Source organism: Orycteropus afer, unplaced genomic scaffold (genome assembly GCF_000298275.1).
Source record: "Orycteropus afer afer isolate SDZICR_OR568_19922 unplaced genomic scaffold, OryAfe1.0 scaffold00297, whole genome shotgun sequence".
In the NCBI taxonomy this organism is placed as follows: Eukaryota; Metazoa; Chordata; class Mammalia; order Tubulidentata; family Orycteropodidae; genus Orycteropus; species Orycteropus afer.
In genome coordinates this window covers 405538-419859 of record NW_006921884.1, presented here as the reverse complement: position 1 = coordinate 419859, position 14322 = coordinate 405538, and positions in this window count along the sequence as shown.

Below are 14322 nucleotides of genomic sequence, written 5' to 3'. Positions count from 1 at the left end.
CTGTGTCTGTGTTAATTGGTTTCCCTTTTCTTTGTTGAAGAGGGTCTGTGCAATCCTTCTGCCTAGTCCGCCATCTTGCCGGAACCGTTGATCTTAAATTCTTATGATGTGTAGAGTTTATTTTATTTTATTTTTATTACCATGATTAGATTGTTCTTTTTATATTTAGAGTTCTACAATGTTTTATTGACTGTGCAAACCCATTTAACTGTATGTATCATAACAAGTTATGGACAGTATCCAAAGAATGGGAATTTCACAACACTTAATTGTGCTCATAAGGAACCTGTGCATAGACCAAGAGGCGGTCCTTTGAGCAGAGAAAAGGGATAATGGGGAAATTTGTACGTCAGGACTGAACTTCTCATCATACTTACTTCATCTGTATGCTGAGCCAATAATCTGATAAACTGGATTATATGAAGAAGAAAACACTGCATCAGAATTAGAGGAAGAATCATTAACAACCTGTGATATGCAGATGACACAAGGTTCCTCGCTGAAACTGAAGAAGACTCCATGCTTACTGATGAAAATCAAAGACTTCAGTCTTCAGATGGATTACACCTTAAAATAAAGGAAACAAAAATCCTCCCAACTTGACCGATAAGCAACATCCTGATAAACTGAGAAAATAGTGACATTTTTAAAGATTTCGTTTCACATAAATCCACAATCAATGCCCATAGAAACAGCAGCCAAGAAATCAATTGACATACTGCACTGGGCAAATTTGCTGTAAAATACTTCTTTAAAGTGTTGAGAAGGTGAGACATCTTCTTGAGGACTGATCCTAGGCATGGTATTTTCAGTGACCTCATATGTATGTGAACGCTGAAAAATGAATAAGGAAGAACATAGAAGAATTGATGCATTTGAATTACTGGTGTTGGAGAAGAATATTGAATTTACCATGTACTGCCAGATGAATGAACAAATTAATCTTGGAAGAAGTACAACTAGAAAGCTCCTTAGGAACCAGGATGGAGAGACTTTGTCTTGCTTACTTTGGACATGTTACCAGGAAGGACCAGTCCCTGGAGAAGGACATGATGTTTGATAAGTAGAAGGTCAGTGAAAAAGGAGATGCTCGATAAGATGGGTTGAAAAAGTGGCTGCAACGATGAACTCAAATATAGCAAAGACTGTGAGGATGGTGCAAGACTAGGCAGTATTTCATTCTGTTGTGTAAGGGATTACTATGAGTTGTAATCAACTTGATGACACCTAGCAACAACTGCCCTCCCAAAGCGCCTGGACAATGTTCTGTGGGTTACCTTGAATTGGTAAGTTAATTAAAATTTTCAGAGTTTAAATGTCATTTCTTGGTGCAATACAATACAAATTGGAAATGAGAGAAAATTACTGTGTTAAGCAGTACTTTAGTGTTTTCTATTTTTGTTCTTCCTTTTTAAGAGATGTCTTTCATAATATCAGCATTTTTTTTTCTTCAGAGTGCATTAGATACGTGTCTATTTATATACACTAAAGTTTCTAATTCTAATTCATATAGGAATGAACAATGCAATCATATGGCAAATTTCCATATGACTTTTTCACTCAAAAAATAAATTTTATTGTGTTTTTATGCTAATTTGACTTGAGATGTAATAACCTCTCTCTTTTTTTTTTTCATTTTCTTGTTCTAATTTTAACAGCAATACCTGTTCACATATTCATGTATATCTGACATTCCACTTAAAGTGTGTATGTTGCAGATTGAAATGCAGTACCAAAAAAAGGGAGAAAAGATAGCTAGTTGACGTCGATTGTATAATTCATTAAGATAGTTATATTGGCAGCTCAATTCTCTTTGTTCAAAATAAAACCACCAATACAAAGTATAAAAACCATAACTAAAAAGTAAGTATGCTTTTTTTTTTTCCTTTTAAGTATGTTTCCTCATTCTGAACAGTATTTAGACAACTCAATATATGCTATTGGTCAATAACATGAGTGAAAATATTCTTGGTAATTTATAGCTATATAGGCTAAAGATTTATATCTTCAAATTAATAATTAAATTACCCTACAGAATTTTTTTCCCAAGTACATGATAAGGTAGGAATACAGTAGATTTAATTTTAATATTTTAGTGTTCTCTAAAATCATCTAGGAAATTTAAAATATTCATATTGGCATTTATACTTCATTGCCAACTGGAAATACTGAGTTTAATTTCTTTTCCATGTACCAAACTTACTTCACAGAAAAGATATTGAGGAAAATGCTCTCTCACATTGACATTATACAGTAAAACTCTTATACTCTTTATTTTCAAGGGAGATGCAAGCACTGGTGAGTATTTCAAGGATACTTTAACATAAAGTATCTGTGAATATTTCCTCCAATATATTTATTTGAATTGAGAAAGAGCAAAGATGAGATGCTTATCTACTTCTATTGTGTATGTATTCTTTATGAAAATGTAAATTACAATCAACAAAGAGGAATTCTGCAGGAAACAGTACTTTATTTTCTGTATTGTTATACTTTCTGATACAACAGGAACTATTCAATCCTTGGAATTTCATCTCAGAAATATGTTGAAGATCTCAAACATTTACCCATACAGATAAGTTGAAATTTATACTACAGTTGCAATAAAAATCTATGACACATTTATTTCACTTGGTTGGTATGCACCCTGAATATCTTTCCTCACATAATATTCTACAGTTTTACAACATGGTCTAGGAATGTGATTCATTTCAATATCAGCATCCTAATAAGCTTGACCTTAGAATGATCCTGCAACTTACAAGCTAAATAAAATAATTATATTCTCATCCTTGGAACAGCACCAAAGCCATATAGATGATACAGAGGAAGGAGGTTTGAAATTTCTTAGAAAATACTAGGCACATGCAAAGTTAAGTTTCAGTTTTGTCACAATTATTGCTATTTGACTTTGGAATTATAGATTTCATTATTGAATTTTTATGTAAAGAAAGATATCACAGAGTGCATATTAATAAAATCGATTTTCTACTTGATTTCTTTCATTCTATGATGTCCAGGCTGTAAGTAAAAAAAAAAAAAAAAAAAAAAGGCATTTTATAAAATCCAGCACCTATTCTTGACAAAAATTCTCCCCAAAATAGGAATAGAAGGGAAATTCCTCAGCGTAATTAAGGGCATAGCCACAAAACCAATGATCAACTTCATTATCAACAAAGAGAGATAGAAAACATTCCCCTTTAATCTGAGAATCAGACAAGGATGCCCGTTATACCACTCCTATACAATATTGCATTGGAAGTCCTGGCCTGAGCAATAAAGCAAGAAAGGAAAATAAAAGGTATCCAATTGGTAAGGAAGAATGAAAACTATCCCTATTTGCAGATGATATTATTCCAAACCTTAAAAATCACAGAGATTGAACAAGAAAGCTACTGGAACTGATAGAAGGATTCAGCAAAGTGGCAGGGTACAAGCTCAACTTACAAAAATCAGTTGGATTCCTGTATACTAACACAGAGAATTCTGAAAAGGAAATCAGAATAACAATACCATTTACAACAACTACCAGAAAGAAGATATACATAGAAACAAATCTAACCAGAGATACAAAAGATTAATACAAAGAAAACCACAAAACTCTACTGCAAAAAACCCAGAAACCTACATAAATGGAAGCACAAACCAAACTCATGGATAGGAAAACTTAACATTGTGAAGACATCAGTCAGTACTATCCAAAGCGATCTGTTGATATAATGCGGTCCTGATCCAGATTCCATCAGCATTCTTTAAAGAGATGGTAGTACCAGTCACCATATTTATATGGAAAGGAAAGAGACCCTGGATAAGCAAGGCACTACTGAAGAAAAAGAACAAAGTATAAGGCATCACATGTCCTGATCTCAGAACTTACTATACAGCCAAGGTAGTCAAAACATCTTGGTACTAGTACAAGGATAGACACAAGACCAATGGAATAGAATTGACAGTCAAGAAGTAAATCCTTCCAAATATGGATAATTGAGGTTCAACAAAAGGTTCAACTCCATGAACGTGGAAGAGATACTCTCTTTAACAAATGATGCTGGCATAACTGGATATCCATTTACAGAAAAATGAAACAATATCCATACCTCACACTATATACAAAATCTTGCTCAGGATAGATTAAAGACCAAAAGGTAAAACCAAAAACTATAAAGATCATCAAAGAAAAAATACAAACAAACTTAGGGACCCTAATTTATAGCATAAATACATTGTCAAACGTAACTAAATATGCACAAACAGGAGAAGATAAACTAGATGACTAGAACCTCCTAAAAATTAAACACTTATGCTCATCAAAAGACTTCTGCAAAAGATTAAAGAACCTACAATCTGGTGTGTGTGTGGGGGGGAAATGGCAAGGATATATCAGACAAGGGACTAATCTCTAAAATTTATAGAAAGTGTCAACATCTCAACAACAAAAATAAAATCAATCTAATTTAACAGTGGGCAGAGGATATGAACAGACGTTTCACCATAGAAGGCATTCAGGCAGCCAACAAACACATGAAGAAATACTAGTAGTCATTAACCATTGTTGTTGTTGTTGTTAGGTGCCATCAAGTCAGACCCGACTCATAGCGACCCCTCCTTGGGTTCCTGAGGCAGTATCACTACGGAAGTAAATTCCTCCATCTTCCTTCTGAGGCGTGGCTGGTGGGTTTGAACCGCCAGCCTTCTGGTTAGCAGTCAAGTGGCTTAGGCACTATGCTACCAGAGCTCCCATTAGAGAGATGCAAATCAAAACTACAGCAAGATATCATCTCACCCTGAGCATAATGACACTAAAAATAAAAATTAAAAAATGTTGATGAGGTTGTGAAGAGATTGAAACTCTTGTATACTACTAGTAGAAATGTAAAATGGTATAACCAACACAGAAAATGATATGGAGCTTCCTTAAAAACTAGAAATATGATCCAGCAATCCCACTACCATGTATATACCCTAGAGAAATGAGAGAGATGACATGAATAAATATATGCACACTCATGTTCATCACAGCATTATTCACAATAGTAAAAAGATGAAAACAATCATCTGTACCCATCAACAGAGGAATGTATAAACTAACTATGGTAAATACATACAATGGAATACTATGCAATGTTAAAGAATAATGATGAATGTGAAAAACACCTCATAACATGTATAAACCTGGAGGACACGATGCTGAGTGAAGTAAATCAATCACAAAAGGACAAATATTATATGAAATCATATCATAAAATGTTAAGAAAAGGTTTGCACACAAAAATAAGCATTCTTTGATGGTTGCTAAAGATGGTAGGGGAAGGTAGGGAGAATCACTGGAGTAGACATGTATTAACTTAAGTAAAAGAAAAGCCAATGTACCACAAGGGAGAGGTCAGCACAACATGAACAAGGCAAAAGAAGACACTGGGAGGTGCACAAGAATAAAAGATGATAAAGATAATAATGTTACTTACATAATCATGCAAAAACAATGATAACAAACAATAATCTATGAGTAGATACATAGGGGGGGGCTCTGGTGGCTTAGTGCCTAAGGCATTTGACTGCTAACTGGAAGACCATTGGCTCAAAACCACTAGCCTCTCCTGGGAAGGAAGATTGGGCAACCTACTTCCATAGAGATACTGCCTCAAAAACCCAAGGAGGGGTTGCTATGAGTCGAATCGACTGGACGGCAGTGAGTTTGGTATTTTTGATTTTATAAAGTGAACAATAATACCTGTGAAGAACTTTCTTCCCAGAATAATCAACTATGCAAGATCAAAAGGGCAGCATTTGCACAAAAACAAAATTCAGAAGACAGGAAGGGGCAGGAAAGAAGGACAAATGGAAATAAGGAGCCCAGGAATTAATGCCATGAAATAAAATCTATATACATTGTTGAATGGGAAATTAATATGCTCTGTAAACTTCCACCAATGACAATAAAATATTCAAAAAAATAAAACAAAATACTGATTCTTGTGAAATAAAAAAGTGCTTATTATCAACCAAATGTGAAAACCATAGTTAAAAGGCTACTAAAATTACATTAAAATTTCTATATGATTTTGTGTTTAAATTTAATAATATTGGATACTGATTTTGTATACTACAGACATTTAAGCATCTTAAGTGCCAAGGGACAGTTTTTACTTTCCTTGAGATAACACTAAGTTGACCGTGGTTTCTATGTATGTTTTTGTAAAAAAACACCTATAATATCAGTCACTACTAATATCATCCCACCTTATAGAATTCATATATAATTATATAATTCTTTCTTCTAGTTTAGTCTTTTTGTTCACATTTGAGAATTTATTAAAACTGCATAACAGTTACATCTTCCATTTATATAATGCCATTTAATGCTTAAAGTTGTGTAAGAGTTATATGTTCCTTTTGATACATAAATTTTTCTGACATTAATATTTGTACACTTGCTGCTTTTGTGTTGCATTTGCCTACCATATCTTACACCTTTCTAAACTGCTTTATATTTCACTGTAATCATTGTAGGATTTTACTCATTAGCATATGTTGTTTGAGAGAATATATGAAAAAGAAACCTTTAGTGATTTCAGTACCAGAGCAAATTATATTTATCTTTTAATACCTAATCTACAAAGTGAGATACTATAACCATGGCCTTCCATACTTAGTTCTCAGGTGCAATTCCTTCCAAAGAAAATTCAAGATCTAGGGCTATTTATTCTGCCCTTCATACTTCACCTAGTCAAATACTGGCAGTAGGTTCCTGGTTAAAGCAAATGCATTAGAAATATAAACCTAATCCTGGGGCAAAGGATGGTCAAGGAATGGCAGAAGGGCTTGCATTTGGGCCTGTAAGCCTGATATGATCTCCTGCTACAGTATATTTCTTCCATCTTCCTTGAGCATCTCCCATTTTCCTTAAAGCCCTTCAGGGTACTCCAAATGGAGAAGGAATCCAAACTGGCTCTGAAGGAAAAATAATAATAATAATAAGCAATAAATTTAATTTTCTCAATTTCTTTGGTAAAATAAGAACTTAGAATATACATATAACTTGGAAGGAATTTAAGCAAAGAAGAATACTTTTTAAGAAACATAGTTTTGTTCCAGTTGAAAATTTAATGTAGCATATAATACTTTAGAGACATTCTAAGGTAGAAATGATCTAGAGCTCAGCTTTTAAAAGAATCAAAATAATGACATTACAACAATAAAAATATTGTAATTTTGGTAGGTAATGTTTAGTCACTATTACTCAGTATTGTGGAAAAATGTAATATCAGAAGCCAGCATTGCTTGACCTGTAGGTACTCTGTTAAGGGTGTTGTTGTTGTTGTTGTTATGTGCCATGGAGTCAGACCCTGTTAAGGGTGAGTGTGTACTAAACCAAAGATTTTAACAGTCTTGTATCTTTAGGAGTGTTTCTATTTTTAAATTATATTAAAATTTCTATATGATTGTGCGTTTAAATTTAATAATATTAATTTAATATACAACCACTTTCTCTTGTTCTTGTCTACCAAAGAGGTTTTCAAGTTTGCCTAACAAGTATATTAATGAATGTCATTCCAATTTATGAATCAATATCTATTGTTCAGTTAATATCATTCTTTCTAGTTACACCAGATTTCTGCATCAATACTGTTGTGAGTGAAACATCACAGACTGTAGAAGTCACCTACCAATTGCCATGATATCAGAATTTTTGGCAGCATAGTACCAGAATCATTTGGTGACCTCACTCTGATTTTTCCTTGTATCTCTCTCTCAAATGATGACAGACAGTGTTTCAAATGTATTACAATAAATGAATCATTCAATGAAGCTGAATGATAAATAATCTTCTCCAGTATACAAATCTTTAAATGTTTAATTATAGCAAAATCAAAGTGTGTAATCAAGATCTTTAATAATGTATATATGTTTATATAAACAAGAGTTATAAAAATAAACATAGAGAAAAGAGAATCACACTATGAAATTCAAATTTGTTATGAAAGAAGAGGGGATGGGTTCTCAAGCATTCAAGTATATGTATATCTAGGACACACAGTCAGTAATTAATAAAAGCTTTCTTGTCTAGGAGAGCAGAATCTACACAATACCGCCAAACTTAAAAGAGCCAGGTACCAGAACCCTAGCCCAAATCTGGGAAAGAGTCAATGTCTCCCAGAAGGACTAAGTTTAAGTTTTTCTTAGGACCAGCAGAATTTTGGGAAAAAGGGCTGCAAGTTACAGATTCATTGGATGCTATTTAAAATGTTCTCTAACATAAAGAAAGTAAGTCAGCATCCTACTTCTTTATATGAAGCCCATAATGCTGATATTAAAAAAACTACATAAAAAGAAAAGACTAATCTCATAGAAATATTAATGTAAATCCTAAATAAAATATTAGCAAATAGAATCCAGCAATACATTAAAAGAATAATTCACCATGCCAAGTAGGATTCAGCCCAGAAATTCAAAGCAGATTCAACATTTTAAAATGCATTAATAAAATTCAGCACATTAATAAGTCAAAGGGAAAAAAAAAAAAAAAAACTTAAATGATGGCTTCAACATATGCTGATATGACATTTGAAAAGTTTGATTAAATATTCCTGATTCAGAAAGAAAACCTCTTAGACAAATACGAACAGAAAGAAATTTACGTAAAATGAACAAAATACATATTTCTGTCAACAAATTGTGCATTAAAGTCCTGGTCTCTGTTCTTATGGGTATGATCCTGTTTTCAAATCAAGTTTTCTTTTGTTATGTTAATGAGGCCATACTAGAGTAGGGTAGGTTCTAAATGCAATAAGTTCTAAGTTATTAAAGAGCAGAATAGACATAGAGCTATACATATGGGAAGACAGACACCATGTGAGGACTGTCTACCAGAAAAGGGACACCAAGTATTGCCAGCAGGCATCAGACACTAGGAGCAAGGGTCACAGAAAAATCAACATGGCCAAAGCACTAGTTTAACATGCAGAACTGAAAGGAAAAAAAAAAAAAAAAAAGAAAACTGGTCTTTAAAGCCATATTCTTGTGGTATGTTTGTTATGGTAATACTAAAAAATTAAAACAGGCAGATTATCTATGAATTATGATTGCCTACTTGGAGGTAAATAGAATATTGATAGTACTTTTTTACATAGTTTGGTACTAGGTACAGAAAAAGGAATGAGTACATAAATATCAATAATTAGTTAGCAAAGATGATTGAAGAAAAATATTCTAGTCAAAGAAATAATAAAATACATAAGAATACACTAAAAAAAATTAAACCTGTAACACATCTTCTAAGAAAATAGTAAAACAAAAATGAAGAAAACTTTAAAAAGTTCTAAAAATGAGAAGGCAATCCTTGTTCTAAGAGTGGGAGGCAGGGGAGGAACCAGGGCCAGGACACAGCCACGGGATCCAGTTAAGGGGAGAGATACAGGCCACACATCCAAGAGGCAAGAAGAGGGTAAAAAGCTGGGGACAACAGAGGTGCAGGATCCAGGTGAGGGGAGGGAGAGAGACCACACACCCAAAAGGCAGGAAGGGAGGGAAAATCTGGGGCTGATAGAGCCACAGGATCCAAGTAAGGGGAAGGTAGAGAAGTTTCAAACAACAAAGGAAGACAAACTTGTTTGTCAGTTTGTCATACTGTGGTAACTTGCGTGTGAGGCTTGAGGCTATGCCACCTCTGTCTCAAATGCCAGCAGGGTTGCAATGTTGCACAGGTTTCAATGCTGCTTATAGATTGAGACAGACTAGGAATAAGGGAGAGGCCATCCACTTCTCAAAGAATTAGCCAGAGAAAACCTTATGAATAGCAGAGAAACACTGTCTGATACATTATTGGGCAACTTTATGAATAGCCCTGAAACATTGTCCAATAAAGTGCAGGAAGATCAGCGCCATACATCAGGATGTACTCAAAATATGAGTGGGAAAGAGCTGGATCATCAGAGTAGAACCAACCTTAGTGATATGGATAAAGTAAAGCTTTCAGGACCTCCAGACATGGCAGGACTCAATTTCAGGAGAAACAGCTGCAAGCATCCATTAATCATCGGAACACAGAATGCACAAAGTATGAATCTAGGAATATTGGAAGTTGTCAAAATGAAATGGAATGCATAAAGATTGATATTCTAGGCATTAGTAAGCTGAGATGGACTGGTTTTGGCTATTTTGAATCAGATGACCATATGATCTACTATGCCAGGAATGACAGTTTGAAGAGGATTGGACTGGCATTCATCATCACAAAAGATGTTTAAAGATCTGTCCAGAAGTACAATGCTGTCAGTGATATGAAAATATCCATATGCCTACAAGGAAGACCAGTTAATACTACAATTATTCAAATTTACACACCAACCACCAAAGCCAAAGATGAGGAAATTGAAGATTTTTATCAACTTCTACCATGTGAAATTGACCGAACATGCAATCAAGATGTGTTAATTATCACTGGTGACTGGAATACAAAAGTTGGAAATAAAGAAGAATCACTGGTAGTTGGAAAATGTGGCCTTGGTAAAAGAAAAAATGCTGAAGACCTATGATAGAATTTTGTAAGGCCAACAATTTATTCATTGCAAATACCTTCTTTCAACAATACAAACGGCAGCTGTACACATGGACATCACCAGATGGAGTACACAGGAATCAGATTGACTATATCTGTGGCAAGAGGCTATGGAAAAGCTAAATATCTTCAGTCAAAACAAGGCTAGGAGCTGACTGTGGAACAGACCATCAACTGCTCATATCCAAATTCAACTTGAAGTTGAAGACAATTGAAACAAATCCACGAGAGCCAAAATATGACCTTGAATATATCCCTCCTGAATATAGAGACCATAAAAAATAGATTTGACACATTGAACACCAGTGACCAAACCAGAAGAACTATGGAATGACATCAAGAACATCATCCATGAAGAAAGCAAGAGGTCATTACAAAGACAGGAAAGGAATAAAAAACCAAAATGGATGTCAGAAGAAACTTTGAAATTTGTCTTTGAGTGAGAGTAGATAAAGCAAATGGAAGAAATGACAAGATAAATGAGCTGAACAGAAAATTTCAGAGCAGCTCCAGCAGACAAAGCCAATTACTATAGTAAAATGTGCAAAGACCTGGAGTTAGAACACCAAACTGGACGAACATGCTTGGCATTTCTCAAGCTGAAAGAACTGAGGAAAAAAATTAAGCCTCAAATTGCACTATTAAAAGATTCTGTGGACAAAGAAGAAGAAAAGTTGATGCTTTTGAGTTGTGGTACTGGCGAAGAATGCTGAAAGTGTTATGGATTGCTTAAAGAACTAACAGATCTGTCCCGGAGGAAGTGCAGCCAAAATGCTCCTTGGAAGCGAGAACGACCAGACTTTGTCTCACCTACTTTGGTCATGTTGTCAGAGGGGACCATTCCCTGGAGAAGGATGTCATGCTTGGTAAGGTGGAGGGTCGACAAAAGAGGGGAAGGCCTTCAACGAGATGGATTGACATGGTGGCTGTGACAATGGGCTCAAGTATAGCAAGGGACATGGAGCTGGCATGGGATCAGGCAGTGTTTCGTTCTGCTGTGCATGGGGTCACTATGAGTCGGAAATGACTTGACGGCACCTAACAACAACAACATGGGCAAAATATTGAATGATGCAGAAAGTATTCAAAGAAGATGAAAGTACTCTCAGCATTCTTTGCCAGTACCACAACTCATTGTAACAAAAAACCTGGTCATTGTACCAAAAAACCTGGTTGATCTTCATCCATTTCAGGAGGTGGCATATGCTCAAGAACCAATGGTACTAAAGTAAGAAGTTGAAACTGCACTGAAGAAATTGGCTAAGAACAAGGCTCCAGGAACTGACGGAATACCCATTGAGATGTTTCAATAAATGAATGGACCGCTGGAGGCACTCACTCAGTTATGCCAAGAGATTAGGGAGACAGCTATCTGGCCAACTGACTGGAAGAGATCCATATTTATACCCATCCCAAAGAAAGGTTATCCCACAGAATATGGAAATTATCAAACAAAATCATTAATATTGCATGCAAGTAAAATTTTACTGAAGATAATTAAAAAATGATTGCAGCAATATATTGTTAGAGAACTTCCAGAAATGCAAGCTGGATTCAGAAGAGGATGTGCAACAAGGGATATCATTGCTGATGTCAGATGGATCTTAGCTCAAAGCAAAGAATACCAGAAAGATGTTTACTTATGTTTTATTAACTATGCAAAGGCATTTAATTGTGTGGATCATAACACATTATGAGTAACATTGAGAGTGGGAATTCCAGAACATTTAATTGTACTCATGAGGGACCTGCACATAGAACAGGAGGCTGTAATTCGAAGAGAACAAGGAGACACTGCATGGCTTAAAATCAAGAAAAGAGTGTGTCAGTGTTGTATTCTTTCCCCATACTTATTCAATCTGTATGCTGAGCAAATAATCCAAGAAGCTGGACTATATGAAGAAGAGAGTGGCATCAAGATTGGAGGAAGAATCATTAATAATCTACAATATGCAGATGATACAACTTTGCTTGCTGAAAATGAGGATGACTTGAAGCACTTACTGATAAAGATTGCAGACTACAGTTTGCAGTATGGGTTACATCTCAATACAAAGAAAACAAAAATCCTCACAACTGGAGCTATAAGGAACATCACGGTAAATGGAGAAAAGTTTGAAGTTGTCAAAGACTTCACATTGCTTGGTTCTGCAATCAAATGCCAATGGAAGCAGCAGTCAGGACATCAGATGACATGTAATACCGGACAAATTGGCTACAAAGGACCTCTTTCAAGTGCTGAAGAGCAAAGGTATCTCCTTGAGGACTAAGGTGCGCTTGACACAGGCCATGGTATTTTCAGTCGCCTCATATATATGTGAGAGTTGGACAATGAATAAGGAAGACTGAAGGACAGTTGATGCTTTTGAGTTGTGGTACTGGCAAAGAATGCTGAGAGTACCATGGACTGATAAAAGATCTAACAAATCTGTCCTGGAGGAAGTGCAGCAGAATGCTCCTTAGATGCGAAAATGGCCAGACTGTGTCTCACCTACTTTGGTCATGTTGTCAGAAAGGAACATTCCCTGGATAAGGATGTCATGCTTGGTAGAGTGGACGGTCAATGAAGGAGGGGAAGGCCCTCAATGAAGATGAATTGACACAGTGGCTGCTGCGATGGGCTCAATTATAGCAAAGATCATGGAGCTGGCGTGAGACTGGGTAGTGTTTTGCTGTGAATAGGGTCACTATGAGTCAGAAACAATGGATGGCACCTAACAAAAAATTATAAGAGTCAATTCTGTAATAACATATTCTTCTAAAATTGATCTATAATTTGTCTCATTGTGAATTATGACAGCTTTTTTAACTTCATAAATTTCAGCTACAAGTATAAGTATCTGAGAGGTAGATACAAAAATGCTTAAAAGGAAGAATCATCAGGAGAAAATATTTATATTAGAATTTATTTTTATAAAGCTGTAATAATTAAAATAATGTGGCCAGATAATAGATAATCTACTATTGTGGAACACAATACACAGATTTTAAAATATATGTATTTGTGTTCAATGTGTGATAAATGTATGACACTTCAAATTACTGAAGGAATGAATATTCAATCATTTATGTTCCAAACAGTGATACAGGCATTAGGACAAAAAAAAAAAAAAAAAAAACACAGCTGAATCCCTACCTCAAACTTAGCACCAGAATAAATTCCAGACGATTATTTAGGTTTAATTTTTAAAGAAATATTTATAAGTATTGAAATAAAACAAAAGTGAATATTTTGATAAGCTTAGATTAGAGAACAAATGTCCAAGTCTGACACAAAATCTGTAACCCATAATGAAATTGCTATATACCATCTAAAACTGCTTGAATTAAGAAATCCCCAAAATATTAACAACTAAATATATTTACAACACAAATTATATAAAAAGCTAATATTCAAATAAGAAGAATACTTACATATTAATATGACCAAAAAGGAGAAAAAAATATTTACAACTAGGCAAGGGCTATTAAAGGGCAACTCAGTTCATACAAAAGGAGATATAAATAAGCAACATCAAAAAAATATGTTCAATTTCAGACCAAGCAAGATGGCAGACTAGGTAGAAAGACTGCACAGACCCTCTTCAACAGAGAAAAGGGAAACCAATTAACACAGACACAGAAGATAATCCTGGACCCCTGAGCCTTGAAGGGAAGGATATAGAAGTGGAATAAACCCCAACTAGCAGAAGAATTTGCATGAAAGTACCAAAAAAAGAGACAGATGGAGCTGCAGTCTGGCAGCAATCCTGAGCAGTCCTGAC